Raw genomic sequence first — 14,358 nt, 5'->3', positions numbered from 1 at the left:
GGGCAGGAGTGTAGTCTGGACGGGGGTTTAGCTATTTTCTACTTTCATTCTCTCCAAATGCACTTAAAGGTAAGGTTAAGGGGCACGTTCAGCATGCCTTTAACCCTTGTGCTGTCCTAACGATGAGGGAGCTCACTGGGCTTAAGGGAGAGGAAAAGATACATCATGTTTAAAGCCATATAATTTTAACTGTTTACTATTTAAAAATTTTTTTTTACCCATGTTTAACATTCATAGCCTATTCTCAAGATATCTGTAAAAAATTACACATATTTTCGAATTTTAACCACTTAAATTAGTGTTTGTTTGATACCACGTCAGTTTTTATTGAACATTTTTTTTTCATCGAAAAAGACGGATACATGTTTGTTTTGACCATATTTCTAATATTTATTTTTGATAAATACCAATTAGAAATATCTCGACGAATTACCTCTGAATACGCATCAAAATAAATATTAAAGATTCGCTCACTAGTTCGACCAGAAACGGAGTTGAGGCGAAACTTTACCAAGTGGTCAACTGCGAGTGCGGTTCAAAAGAAACGGATACATGTTGTTTTTGACCATATTTCTAATATTTATTTTTGATAAATACCAATTAGAAATATCTCGACGAATTACCTCTGAATATGAATAAAAAAAAACATTAAAGATTCGCTCACTAGTTCGACCAGAAACGGAGTTGAGGCGAAGGTTCTGTCTTGAAAATTCACTCGCTCCCCGAGTCACCCCCCCCCCCACCACCACAGAGTTTTTCATCGAAAAAGACGGATACATGTTTGTTTTGACCATATTTCTAATATTTATTTTTGATAAATACCAATTAGAAATATCTCGACGAATTACCTCTGAATACGCATCAAAATAAATATTAAAGATTCGCTCACTAGTTCGACCAGAAACGGAGTTGAGGCGAAACTTTACCAAGTGGTCAACTGCGAGTGCGGTTCAAAAGAAACGGATACATGTTGTTTTTGACCATATTTCTAATATTTATTTTTGATAAATACCAATTAGAAATATCTCGACGAATTACCTCTGAATATGAATAAAAAAAAACATTAAAGATTCGCTCACTAGTTCGACCAGAAACGGAGTTGAGGCGAAGGTTCTGTCTTGAAAATTCACTCGCTCCCCGAGTCACCCCCCCCCCCACCACCACAGAGTTTTTCATCGAAAAAGACGGATGAATGTTTGTTTTGACCATATTTCTAATATTTATTTTTGATAAATACCAATTAGAAATATCTCGACGAATTACCTCTGAATACGAATCAAAAAAAATATTAAAGATTCGTTCACTAGTTCGACCAGAAACGGAGTTGAGGCGAAACTTTACCAAGTGGTCAACTGCGAGTGCGGTTCAAAAGAAACGGATACATGTTGTTTTTGACCATATTTCTAATATTTATTTTTGATAAATACCAATTAGAAATATCTCGATGAATTACCTCTGAATATGAATCAAAAAAATATTAAAGATTCGCTCATTAGTTCGACCAGAAACGGCGTTGAGGCGAACGTTACGAAGCGCTCAGCGGTTCGAAATGTTGTTTGACCATATTTCTAATATTTATTTTTGATAAATACCAATTAGAAATATCTCGACGAATTACCTCTGAATATGAATCAAAAAAAATATTAAAGATTCGCTCACTAGTTCGACCAGAAACGGAGTTGAGGCGAAACTTTACCAAGCGGTCAACTGACCTGCATTATGCTCCGGGCGCTCGATGTACTGCCCCGGCCGGAATATTCGGCTCGGCTCGCTGGTGAAACAAGGACCAGAGGTGATCCGCGCAGTACACTTCCTCGTTGGCGCGTGCCGGCTATGGGGGTCTTGTTTTTCGGCGTGTGGCGCGCTGCGGACTGCACGGTCCGGTCCGCCTCTGGTTCTGTCTTGAAAATCCACTCACCCCCCCCCACCACCACAAAACCTGTGTGCCGAGTTTCAATCACCCGCCACAGCCTAATTCACCTCCCCCTGAATTGTGGCAAAGTTATCTGTGGAGCAATGACGCCACCATGAGTTTTACATTGGTAACAGCACATCCCAGCAATTGCAAGGTCCTTATCTCGTGGAATATGTAAAGGATGGCAAGATATAGAGAGAATTGAACGAATAAGAGCAGATTTAAAAATGCTTAAAAATGCCGTTTTAACGTTGGAGTGGATGGGAGTAGAAAAAGTAACTAGGGGTGAACGAGTCACTAAATCTGTCTCTACTATTTCTAGAGTGTTTCATGTTATAAGCTTTTCACACAATGAACATATATGTAAAATTAAGATATTTACCCAATTTCATGAAATAATAATAAACACAGACATCGCTGTGCTCACACACACACTCACGGCACACACCCCTGAAAGAAAGAAAAAAAGGAAGAGCCGCGCGGCACACCCGAGAGGGAGAGAAAAAAAGAAAGGGAGAGAGGGGGCCTTATCAATAACGGCCTGTCTTTTCTCTCTCTCTCTCTCTCTCTCTCTCTCTCTCTCTCTCTCTCTCTCTCTCTCTCTCCCACCCCCCTCTCTCTCTCTCTCTCTCTCTCTCTCTCTCTCTCTCTCTCTCTATCTCTCTCTGTCTACCAGTCGCAGACTGTGTGGACTGACTGTCACTCAAAGTGCTTATGGGCGGAGCCAGGCCATAACAGCCTGAAATCTTGAGGCTGAAAAATTATGGTTTTGAGTACTTGATTAGAAATATAAAACAATGCATTTTTTTGAAAAAAATAAACTTACAGATGTCTTCAATAGACTCACAGGAATTGTGTAAAGTTGCCCAAATAGTGCTAGGAATAGCAACGCATGTCCCCTTTAACAAAAAAAGATAAATAGTATTGATTTATTTTGCACATAATCTCACATCCCAAAAGTAAACAATTTTGTACATATTATTTAAGTCTCCAGTTATTGAGAGTTCCAAGTTTGGATGTTGTCTCCCGGAGATGTCATCAGAACACACCGAATCCTTGTTGCGTAATTCCAAATCAATTAAATGATGTAGGCCTAGATGGAGAAAAAAATGGCTACATCATTTCATTGATCTAAAAAAAAGAAAATAAGATTTGTTTAATTTGTATTTGTATGACATCACTAGAGGCCATGTTCTAATTATTTTGGGGGCTTTCACACCTGCCTTGTTTAGTCTGGATGAATCAAATCCTAGATTGATCTAATCACGGGGGGGGGGGGGGCAATGCTCTAGGGCCTAGAGCATTGACTAGTTCTGATTAATCACTCATTATCCCTTTAATTCATCATTCAGGGGCTAGAGCATTGACCCCCCCCCCCCCCCCCCCCCCCTGTGTTATTAGTTTTAGTTGGTGTGAACGCTGGCATATCAAGTGTGAAAGCAATTGGACCAAAAGCGGGAAAATTCTTCCTGATATTTCCAAATGTGGTTTTTCATCATCACAAGGTTATTATTGTCGTTGCTGGTCAGTTAAAAATTACCAAATAATGTTGTGCTATTTAACTTCCTCGCATGGATTATGTAGATGACCGTAGCCTAGGAAGTAGCGCATCATTAATCACAGACGGTGAATTGGGAAAACTATAATATTTCATAACATTTGTGCGGAGCCAATGTAGAGATGTGTGCAATAGAAAGCTGACCTGCATGGACACAAGCCTTTGCTCATAAAGACTAGTTCGTCAGTTGGCCATGTCATGTGAAACACAACTGACTAGGAAAACTGCAACCATTGGCAATGTGAAACTGACGATAAAAACTACAAGAATTGGCAATGTGAAACCGAAACGATAAAAACTACAAGAATTGGCAATGAACTCTTATTTCTGAACATACCTGTACACCCCTCTGTATTGTTGTTGAATGATGTTTTTCAGTTTGCAGCCCCTATACAGCTAAAGAGACTAGTTTTATCTGGTCTCACAGTGGCTAAAAAGCTGATAGCATCACGATGGTTTCAACCGGAAAAAATTTGCCGGAAGGTATGGGTTCTTACTTATCTCGATGTGATTTATCTAGACATTTCTACAGCAAGAATTTTAGGTGTCAGTGAAACCAACATTGCAATCTGGTTAGAAGTGGTGGAGAGAATAAATATAAAAAGCTAGCATATGAATTGTAGTGCCTGGTTAGAAACGAATGAAAATGGATGGATTATCCAAGTGGGGGTCCGGGGGGGGGGGGGGTGAGCGAGCAAGAGCATCATTATGTATGTAGGATATTAGATAGCAAGTATTAGGTATATATCTTGTATACTACATTTATAATGATTCAAATGGTGATTTCATTGGATGTTTACTGTTAATGCTTGTGTGTCTAATTTGATGTTATGTATAAAAAATAATACAAAAATAAAATACAAAAAAGAATTGGCAATGTGAAACTGAAACGATAAAAACTACAAGAATTTGCAATGTGAAACTAAACCAATAAAAACTACAATTGACAATGTGAAACGACCAATAAAAACTACGGTAGCACTTTATAATAACACCCTGTTATAATAAATTTATAAGGTATTTGTAGATAATGAACTAATCATGAACAAACCATTTATATACATTCATAAATGATTATTAAATCATTTATAACTATATTTGTATACCATTTACAAAGTATTTATAACGCATTAGTGGATAATGAACTAATCATGAACAAACCATTTATATACATTCATAAATGATTATTAAATCATCTATAACTATATTTGTATAACATTTACAGATTAGTTCTATATTATTTATAACTCATTATCAACATTGTTTGTGCTTGATTTGTTCATCATTAAATAATGTTGTTTAATGTGTAGTAACACATTTGTAGATGCTTTGAAAAATGATATGAAAAAACGACTATAGTGTATCTCCATTTATTTTTCATGTTCAACAAATGATTTGTTAAGACATTCATAAAACATCTATAAATCATTTGCAGATGCTATCGTGGGGGCCAATCTAAAGTGAAGTCATCATCATTAACAAGTGTCTAATACAGTTAATTATTTGTTAACTTTTTCATCACGTTACAAATGTTGTAGGCAGCTTTCGGATACACCCTTCTTTGTGACATCAAACAGTGACAGAATTAGGACTAAAGATAAATGCAATTTTATTAACATATAAAATACATGTGCATGACATATAGTGTAACATCGGGGGGCACTAGGACCCAGGAGTACCCTGGCCAGGTATTGAAGAGTATCTAGAGAGGAAGTCTCACGCGAGCGAGACTTGACGTCACGTGTGTTGCCGTCTGTTTGAATGGAAGCACAAGTTATCCGTGCTGCGTCTATACTTTCGCTTTTAATAAGGTATGAGCAGGTTAAACACCTTTTTTTGTTGGTAAATCTATTCCATCATTTCCGACCTACAAACAACTCTTATATGTTGTGTAGACGTTCGTGTAGATGTGGTGGCCGCTAACGTTACATTTGTGTGCTCAGTGTGCTCAGTGATGATGACACGACACAAATAATTATTACTCTTGTGTGTCGTGTCGTCATCACATACATACTGAGCACTGAGCACACAACATATAAGAGTTGTTTGTAGGTCGGAAATGATGGAATAGATTTACCAACAAAAAAAGGTGTTTAACCTGCTCATACCTTATTAAAAGCGAAAGTATAGACGCAGCACGGATAACTTGTGCTTCCATTCAAACAGACGGCAACACACGTGACGTCAAGTCTCGCTCGCGTGAGACTTCCTCTCTAGACACTCTTCAATACCTGGCCAGGGTACTCCTGGGTCCTAGTGCCCCCCGATGTTACACTATGTCATGCATTCTATATGTTAATAAATTGCATTTATCTTTAGTCCTAATTCTGTCACTGTTTGATGTCACAAAGAAGGGTGTATCCGAAAGCTGCCTACAACATTTGTAACATGTGATGAAAAAGTAAACAAACAATTAACTGTATTAGACACTTGTTAATGATGAATAGGCTTCACTTTAGATTGGCCCCCACGATAGCATCTGCAAATGATTTATAAATGTTTTATGAATGTCTTAACAAATCATTTGTTGAACATGAAAAATAAATGGAGATACACTATAGTAGTTTTTTCATATCCATTTTTCAAAGCATCTACAAATGTGTTACTACACATTAAACAACATTATTTAATGATGAACAAATCAAGTACAAACAATGTTGATAATGAGTTATAAATAATCTAGAACTAATCTGTAAATGTTATACAAATATAGTTATAAATGATTTAATAATAATTTATGAATGTATATAAATGGTTTGTTCATGATTAGTTCATTATCCACTAATGCGTTATAAATGTATTATAACAGGGTGTTATTATAAAGTGCTACCAAAACTACAATTGACAATGTGAAACGACCAATAAAAACGTTATATTAGTATTGGCTGAGCGTCCCGCTCTAGCCTAATGAGATACCCCTTATCTCCTAGTACCTACTGTACACCACCACGAACAACTTAATGCACCCATACCTGACCGGGCCCCGCCCCTATGGAGGCGTAGCCTATAAGACCATGGTCATGGTCACCAAACACTCTTCCTCGCCAAATCTCGTTCCAGTAAAAGATCCCTCAAAAGGAAACTCAGGGCCGCGTAGAGCGGGACGCTCAGCCAATACTAATATAACTAGGTTATATACATAACCTATCGTTATATATCGTATGGCTATCGCGTCCCGCTCTAGCCTAATGAGATATGGGTTAGAGCGGACGCGAGACCCGACAGATGTACCCCCTGAGGACCCGTAAGCCCACATCAAGGGGTGCGGGGAGCCCTGTCACCCCATCCTTCCGAATGAAGGGGGGGCGCAGTCAACTCCACCTGAATGCGAACAAGAGGGAACTAGAACCCCTTGAACACACCGCACAGGCGGAACCACGTGTGACTCAACACACTGTGGCCCATACCCACACACTCCTGCTACCCTACCAAAGGACGGGAAGCAGGGAAGGCCACAGACCCCAGAACCGCCTGGGAGACAGAACCCCCGGTCATGTCCATGAGGTAAAACCTTACAAAGGGGCCCGGGGAGGACCATGAAGCTGCAGCACAGATGTCCTCTACCGAGGCCCCACCCAGGAGAGCGGCAGAGGCAGCCACCCCACGAGTGGAGTGCGCCCTGACGCCCCCAGGGGGATCCTGCCCAGCCAACGTGTAGCAGAGGGCAATGCCCTCGCACAACCAATGGGACAGGCGTTGTTCGATAGTGCCTTACCGGCATGAGAACCACCGTGACAGACAAAAAGCCGAACGGTGACCCCGAGGTCCTGAGTACGGCTGAGGCAATTCCCAAAGCACGGACCGGACATGACAGGTGAAGGCCCGCATCTAACTCACCACCGTGAGGAGGCGGATGAAACGCCTGAACCACAATATCCCTGGAGAGGAAGAACTCCGGATATTTACAGGCACCAAGGCAGGATTAGGCCGCAGTGTGGCACCGCAATCGGAACGAAAGACAGGCACTCTGGTCGTACCGAGAGAGCACAAAGCACACCCACGTGTCAGCGGAGGTGACGGCCAGCAAGAACGCGGTCTTGAACGACAGCTGTTCCAACGGCGCCTGCTCGAGCGGCTCAAACGGGGCCAAGGACAACCGACCGAGGACCAGTTGAAGATCCCAAGTCGGAGCCCAGGAGCGTTGCACCGGCTTAACGCGTCGAGCGCCAAGCAGGAAACGCTTCACAAGAGGGTGGCTGAACAAGACATCCCCTCAAACCCCTCATGATAGGAGGATATAGCTGCTGCATATACCCTCACCGTCGAAGCCGACAGTCTATCAAGGAGAGACTGGAGGTAACTAAGGACAGCATCCAGGGGGCAGGAGACTGAGTCCCGGCCCCCCGCCTTACACCACACTTGGAACATACGTCATCTGCCCGCGTAAGCGCGACAGTAGAGGGAGCATGCGCATTCCGGATGGTAACACCATCAGGATCAAGAACCTGCGCCCCTCAACGTACCCGTCCCAACAACTGACCTAACAGATGTATGGGGAAGAATCCCAGGCGGCACGGCATCGGTCCCAGACCTGCCTGGCTATGTCCGGACGTAATCCCCACCCGTCAGGATGAGGACCACCCCGCGACAGTACACCTGTACCCACATTCTCCCTGCCGGGGATGTGGGGAGCCCTCAGGCCGCGCAGATGGAGGAGACGGGGGGAGCGTACCCCTCCCTGTCTGTCGATACACGACACTGACGTTGTATCATCCGTCCTGATCAACACCATTTGTGGACCAGAAGGACCGCTTTCAACACCAACACATTGAACGTAGCGCAGACCGGGCAGCATGGTTTGCCAGCTGCCCCCTACTGCGTTGGCCCGACGCGTCACCAGCGAGGGAGGCGTCGGTGAAAACGTGACGTGAGACAGCGCCGTAACCGTCCTAGGACGGAACCTCCCGAGCGTGTTGACAACACGCTCTGAGAGGGATGCCCATAGCCCTCCAACCGTTGACTGGGAAGAGGAGTACTCTACATCCAGTCTACAGCAACCCCAGGTTGGTAGAGACCTGCCTGGTACGAGACCTGACGATCCACCTTGACCGCGAAAGACCAGAACGTCATCAGGGCAGAACACTCCGTAACCCCTGACGACGCAGAGGCCCCAGTGCAGCCTCCACGCACTTGGTGAAGATGCGGGGAGCCAGAGAAAACCGAATGGCAGCCTCTGGTACTCATACGCTAACCCTGCAAAGGAAGCGTAGGTAAGCCCTAGGATGGAAGATCGGAGATGCGCATACGCATCCTACAGGTCTATGGAGGAGAACCAGACCCCCACCTGACAGTGTTCAACAGGTAGGAGACGATCCCAAAAATGCTGAACCTTCCCATGGGACAGGTCCAGCCTGGGTCTGACACCCCCCCCTCCCGATTTCTCAGGCAGAGAACACCGGAAGGAGAACGCCACGACGATGGCTTGCTTCGTCCACAGAGATTGGATCTCGTTGACCAGAGCTGTCACTGCTGGAGACCCTGACAATAGGGTCTGTACCAAACCTGAAAACGGGTGGGGTTGTGTAAACACAAGTCCCCGCCTCAGCGTTCTCTCCATCCACCTCGACATATGGTACTGCCGTAGTCATTTGTGATGACACTCCCAACGCACCCGCCGCCATGTGGCGCAGGTCCGCTAGGAACTGTAGATAGTTGGCCCGGTCCCCCCGCTGTGCGTAGCCAACCCTGGAACCGTGCGAGCAGAGCGTTCCGTGTCGGGACATCTGACCCTGACACCACCCATGAGGCAATCGCACCCAAGGGGGGACCCCGACAGAAAGGGCCGGTTTGATACGGGGGGCTTCCTAGGTGAAAAAAGCCCCCCCACTGAACACCCCTCCAGAACATGCTGAGGAGTTGTTCTGCAGCCGGACATGCAAGGTGTAAGGACCCCATGGGTTCCTACACACCGTAGCCCTGCAGTGATATTACTACCACCCCAAATCACGCGTGCCTGCGAGACCACTGCCAATTTCTCAGGAGTGGGAGGCACCAACATGATACCTGGCCTGGCGAAGGCGAGGCCGGGGAAGCCCGCACTGTGTGCCTCAAAAGGTTTCGAGCCCCCCTGCTGACAACACTTAAGTTGACAGACGTAACACCAGGCTCAACCAACACAGCTTATGGTGTGGGAGCCGCTTGACAGCACAACATTCTCACGGACAGACCCAGGCTCAGCCATCAACTGGGTGTCAGCCCCTGTCCCCATGAGAATCGAAAAGTGGGGCCGCCCACGCTTCAACGAAGGCACGCGGCCCGCAGCCAAAGGAAACAATCAGAGCCCACTTTTTCCGCTGGTGTTGGGGAAGGGAGTGATCGGAGAGCGGGCTGCTCGCGGCAGGATGGTGACGGCTTGTTTGTTCAAGCCGAACCCATCCAACATGGCCGATCCCTCGGCCGCCAAGGCTGTCGGCCTTGTGGACACCTGTCGAATCAACGCCCAGGATACCTCCGGCGGGGGAAAACATGGCCGCCTGTCGAGGGCCTCGTCATCGCCGCTGACGAGGCCGTGCTCTCTCTTCTTCTGGCTGCGCGGTGTGAGGCGGTGTAGGGCCTAGGACAATACCGCCCGCGCTCCAGCAGAAGACCAAAATCCCCTGCGGAGAGGGGAACCCTGAGCGGTTATAGCTTGCGGCTGTGTCAAAGCTAATAACGTCAACAACCTCACGCGATGTGTCGACGTCGGCTGGCCCTCAAGGCCCCGCCACCAGACACCATTTTTTTAATAGAAAAAAACAGCAATTCGAACACAGTTCTAATCGCTGCCAATTCCATACCGTGGCGGTACAGGCTTTAGCAGCCCACCAGCCACTCGCCAGGCCGACCCACCCATGGCGTCGGCCGGGCGGGGCACTGTTTCAATATGTCAAAAACAAAGGACTGATGTTAACACGGAGCACCAGTGGTGGTTGCAAACAGCAACCTCCACTGTGGTGTGCACCATGAAAGGGTTAAATGAATAAAAGAACTAACCCACAAAATACTGTAGAATGAGCAAACCCATATACACAACGTTAAGGGGAGGCGGACCAGAGCGAACTAGTCCCGCCTTCATTCAAAATATTCACAACAGCACACCAGCCCTAGCTTAGCCCATTTACCAAAAAAGGTAAACAAAGCCCCCCCCCGCACTACTCCCCCAGTAGACACCGATTGACCGTCAGCATAAATGGTTGAGAGGAGAGAAAGCTGTAGCAAAGACAGACCTTCTCATAGCAGAGTGACAGAACGAAACAGTAGCCCCCTACACTACTACAGCCTAGCGTGAGGCGATGTGGGACCCAGATCAACAACCGCCTGCGCACAGACACGCAACATGTTTACCATGTCGGCTGGACCCACAGCCCCACTACCCGACGCCAATGTGGATAGGAACTAGCCAGCTGAGCCATAACCCGCCGTTAAGTCCCATCCTGCAGTAGTATAGCTCTACTGCTACACCGCCGATGGGGACACCGTTCCACAGACCCCGCCGGAACACAAAGGTAACGTACCTGGCTAGGCTACCTAGCCACGGCCTACCCTGTTGTCAACCCATTTACCCGTAAAAAAGGTAAATAGGACTCAGCAAAACCCCCACAACAGCTACCGACTAACAGCGTAGCAGTTAGCATGTAGCAGTAGTGTTAGCATGTAGCATTAGCGTTAGCATGTAGCATAGCATTAGATGTTTAACAGCACGCCCAAGACCGTTTGGAAACCGTTCAATGCAGTGAAACGTTCACCAAACCATCCTGCCCCCGGCGCCAACACACAACATGGTTGTGTAACAAAACAAACCAGCATTACTAACACTAATACCCATGCCTGAAGACACAGGGCCTACCTGGGTACAAGCTGGCCCGACAGCCAATCTTGCACAGCTGAACCTTGGTCTGCTGCCATCAGACGAGGAAACATCAACATAAGCCTGTCGTGTCGCTGAAAACATGCTTCGAAGATGCCAGGGGCCAGCAACCTCCGGTAAGCTTTCAACATTACACAATTCCTCCAATCTTTTTCATACTACTAGTTACATATGGTGCATGCAGCCGATATGATGGAACGAAAATAGAGGATGAGTGTTTGGTGACCATGACCATGGTCTTATAGGCTACGCCTCCATAGGGGCGGGGCCCGGTCAGGTATGGGTGCATTAAGTTGTTCGTGGTGGTGTACAGTAGGTACTAGGAGATAAGGGGTATCTCATTAGGCTAGAGCGGGACGCGATAGCCATACGATATATAACTACAATTGGCAATGCAACGACCAATAAAACTACAATTGGCAATAAAACAACTGAACCAATAAAAACGACAATTGGCTATATGAAACATAACTGAACCAATAAGAACTGCAACAATAGGTGTGAAAGAGCCCAAAACTCAATAACTAAAACGAAATGAATCCACAACTTTTGGGATGGGTGATGATGGGTGATGATGTGCAAAATAAATCGGCATTGTTTTGTTTTTTTCCCAGAGAAGAAAAAAAAAGTTGCATTGAGAAGCTTGTTGTGATCAATCCTGTCGTCTTGGTCAGCTAGTTTCGGAGAAACGAGGAAATATGCCAATTTTTTTTTACAGCCAGACTTGGAACCTTTGATATGTTGCTAGGCAGATAAAGAGGGATGGAGACTTGAGTCATCTAAGGTAACACACCGTGCCACCTTGTCTTCGCTATAACCCCTTCAGCTTCACCAAGAGGAATCCACAAGTGAACGCCAGGGGAAAGGGGAGTATCAAAAGACCCAACTAGTAAAACTGTTCTGATTAATCACTCATTATCCCTTTAATTCATCATTCATCATCACCTAAACAAAATGTGATTCTAATTGGTTGAAAGTCTATTGTGAGTCAAACATTTATCCTTCGAATGTGTTATAGCACAAGTGCTACTCATACTATGAAATGCATGCCACAATATGTATAAACATAGATTTGTACGACCCCCCCCCCCCCCCACCCATGTGGAAACGCATCATAATTAATTGTCGACTTCCACATCATGACTAAAAAAAAAAAAAAAAAAAAAACACCCGACATCCTGCAACATCACAGCAAAGCTATGCGGATGATTGATGTCGCTTTTTCTGGTCGTATCCTTCCAGGATGCGTGTATGCTTTTACCAACCCAGTTGTGTTTCCGGGTTCCCGTTTTGCGCTCTGATTGGCCACTGACCTACACGCGTACGCCCCCCTCGCTATCGCCTTTGGGGCGTGAGATATGAAGCCAGAGCCGCAAATTGAACATGCAGTGAGTCTGCGACGACAACAACCCAATAATAAACACTCGAAACAGCTATTACCAGACAATTACAACAGCAGTGATGCCTGCTTCGATGCAGACCAGAGAAAGACTTTTGTCTTGTTTACATCAGGTTCATTCATTCATTCATTCATTCATTCATTCATTCATTCATTCATTCATTCATTCATTCATTCATTCATTCATTCATTCATTCATTCATTCATTCTCCCGATGTGTTCGTTCAACTCGCGTCTCTGCGACCAGCCGCTCTACTACATTAATACATGTTGCTATGGGGACAGAGTTTACTACATTAATACATGTTGCTATGAGGACAGAGTTTACTACATTAATACATGTTGCTATGAGGACAGAGTTTACTACATTAATACATGTTGCTATGGGGACAGAGTTTACTACATTAATACATGTTGCTATGGGGACAGTGTTTACTACATTAATACATGTTGCTATGAGGACAGAGTTTACTACATTAATACATGTTGCTATGAGGACAGAGTTTACTACATTAATACATGTTGCTATGAGGACAGAGTTTACTACATTAATACATGTTGCTATGGAGACAGAGTTTACTACATTAATACATGTGGCTATGAGGACAGAGTTTACTACATTAATACATGTTGCTATGAGGACAGAGTTTACTACATTAATACATGTTGCTATGGGGACCGAGTTTACTACATGAATACATGTTGCTATGGAGACAGAGTTTACTACATTAATACATGTTGCTATGGGGACAGAGTTTACTACATTAATACATGTTGCTATGAGGACAGAGTTTACTACATTAATACATGTCGCTATGGGGACAGAGTTTACTACATTAATACATGTCGCTATGGGGACAGAGTTTACTACATTAATACATGTTGCTATGGAGACAGAGTTTACTACATTAATACATGTTGCTATGGGGACAGAGTTTACTACATTAATACATGTTGCTATGAGGACAGAGTTTACTACATTAATACATGTTGCTATGGGGACAGAGTTTACTACATTAATACATGTCGCTATGGGGACAGAGTTTACTACATTAATACATGTCGCTATGGGGACAGAGTTTACTACATTAATACATGTTGCTATGGGGACAGAGTTTACTACATTAATACATGTTGCTATGGGGACAGAGTTTACTACATTAATACATGTTGTTATGGGGACAGGGTTTACGACATGAATACATGTTGCTATGTGGACAGAGTTTACTACATTAATACATGTTGCTATGGGACAGAGTTTACTACATTAATACATGTTGCTATGAGGACAGAGTTTACTACATTAATACATGTTGCTATGAGGACAGAGTTTACTACATTAATACATGTTGCTATGGGGACAGAGTTTACTACATTAATACATGTTGTTATGGGGACAGAGTTTACTACATTAATACATGTTGCTATGGGGACAGAGTTTACTACATTAATACATGTCGCTATGGGGACAGAGTTTACTACATTAATACATGTTGCTATGGGGACAGAGTTTACTACATTAATACATGTTGCTATGAGGACAGAGTTTACTACATTAATACATGTTGCTATGGGGACAGAGTTTACTACATTAATACATGTTGCTATGAGGACAGAGTTTACTACATTAATACATGTTG

This window comes from Notolepis coatsorum (genome assembly GCF_963971535.1).
Source record: "Notolepis coatsorum genome assembly, chromosome: 15".
Taxonomy (NCBI): domain Eukaryota; kingdom Metazoa; phylum Chordata; class Actinopteri; order Aulopiformes; family Paralepididae; genus Notolepis; species Notolepis coatsorum.
The sequence above is the reverse complement of the archived record's forward strand: the minus strand, read 5'-3'. Positions refer to the sequence as shown.